This window comes from Nicotiana attenuata, unplaced genomic scaffold (assembly GCF_001879085.1).
Source record: "Nicotiana attenuata strain UT unplaced genomic scaffold, NIATTr2, whole genome shotgun sequence".
NCBI classification, from domain to species: domain Eukaryota; kingdom Viridiplantae; phylum Streptophyta; class Magnoliopsida; order Solanales; family Solanaceae; genus Nicotiana; species Nicotiana attenuata.
Window position 1 is genome coordinate 7,849 of NW_017677656.1, and position 1,962 is coordinate 9,810.

Below are 1,962 nucleotides of genomic sequence, written 5' to 3' on the forward strand. Positions count from 1 at the left end.
CACTTCTATGGTAACATTTCATGGATTAGGATTGAAATTTAAAGAATTAAAGGACTAAAAATGGAGGTTTAGAGCTTGAGTTTAAGAGGGTTTTAAATGGGGATTTAAGGGGTGATTTGAACTCCGATTTTTGTGTTCTTGGTATGTATGAACTTGTGGGAGGACGAGGAATCTGATAATGTGAAAAATTTCTGAGTTTCGAGAAGTGGGCCCGGGGCTCGGGTTTTGCTAATTTCGAGATTTTTGATATTTTTCGATTGTTTTCAATTGGGTTTTGTTCCCTTAGCATATTGTGACGTATTCGTTCTGGTTTTGATCAGATTCGACGCGCGAGGAGGCCGATTTGAGAGGCAAGGGTATAGCGAGCTAGAGCTTTGGCCGGTTTGAGGTGAGTAATAGATGTAAATGATGTCCTGAGGGTTTGAAACCCCGGATTTGCACATTATAGTGCTATATTGAGGTGAGGCACGCGTTTGATGATGAGCGCGGGGTCGTTTACTATTGGGGATTGTGACTTGGTCCGTCCCGAGTGATGTTCTTACCGCTTATTTGATTGAAGCCTATTTGTTATCATCATTATTTGTATTGATTTTCATATTTGGGCTTCGTGCCAACTATTTGAACCCTTCGGGGAGTTTTTATCACTATATCCTCACTGTATGGATTTATTACTTGAACTCAGTCGTACCGTTTTCTACTATTTTACAACTCAGCCATCTTTACTCGGATTTTGAAACTAAAAGATATACTAAATGATGTTTTGGGCTGAGAACTACTATTTTATTATTGTCCGAGGGGCTTATGTGATTTTCTGGACTGAGTATTGGATCGGGCTGCGCGTCGCAGCAGTATTATATTGATATTGATATGAGGCCGAGGGCCTAGTTGATGCCACGAGATGGCTTGATATTGCGCTTGGGCCGTAAGGGGCCCCTCCCGGAGTCTGCACACCCCCAGTGAGCGCCGTCGACGATAAATAAATGGATCGGGCTGCACGCCGCAGCGGGTACTAGAGGGTACCGTTCTATGTGTTTGTTTTTTTCCTTTCTATATCTGCCCCTTAACTGCTTAATTGATGTAGCATTTCCACATTTCAATTTCATTGGTTTATTGATTCCATACTACTTGTTTTAAACTGCCGCATTATAGATTACACTGTGTTTCTCCATGATTTCTTATTCTCAGCCTTTATTTATGTTTATTACTCACTAGGTCGGAGTACTCACATTACTCCCTGCACCTTGCGTGCAGATCCAGGTGCATCTGAGGCTGTTGAGGATTTTCAGTTGGGCAGCGCATATCCGGGAGCATCGAGGTAGCTGCATGGCGTCCGCAGCCCTGATCTCTCCCTTTTATCCTCTTGTTTCTTTCGCATTCTCGAGATTGCTATGTATTAGGTTGGTACTTATGTATTAGAGGCTCAGACTTGTGACACCGGAACTTTGGGGCTATGTAGTAGTATTGTTATTTGAAATTCCGCACATTTAACTCTTATTTCAGACTTCTAATATGTTGATTTGGTGATTTAATTGTGTTAGCTAATAATGAACTGTATAATGAATTGGGTTAAGGTTGTTGATTGGTCGGGCTTGCCTAGCAGTATGTTGGGCGCCATCACGACCGGGGTTGGGGTCGTGACACATCTGCTAAATGTTTAATTTGCATACCAAGACAAAATTTGGTCTTTCCAAAATCTTTCATCTCATATTCTTTCTTAAGGTATTCAATTGCCTTTTGGAACTCTTCTCGAGTTCCAATAAGATTTATGTCATCAGTATAAACAACAAGTATAACAAATTCTGATGATATTTTCATTATAAAAGTACATGGACAAATAACATCACTTACGTAACCTTCTTTCAGCAAATATTCACTAAGGCGATTATACCACATGCACCTGGATTCCTTTAAACTGTACAAAGACCTTTGTAATCTGATCGAGTACATTTCTCGAGACTTTGA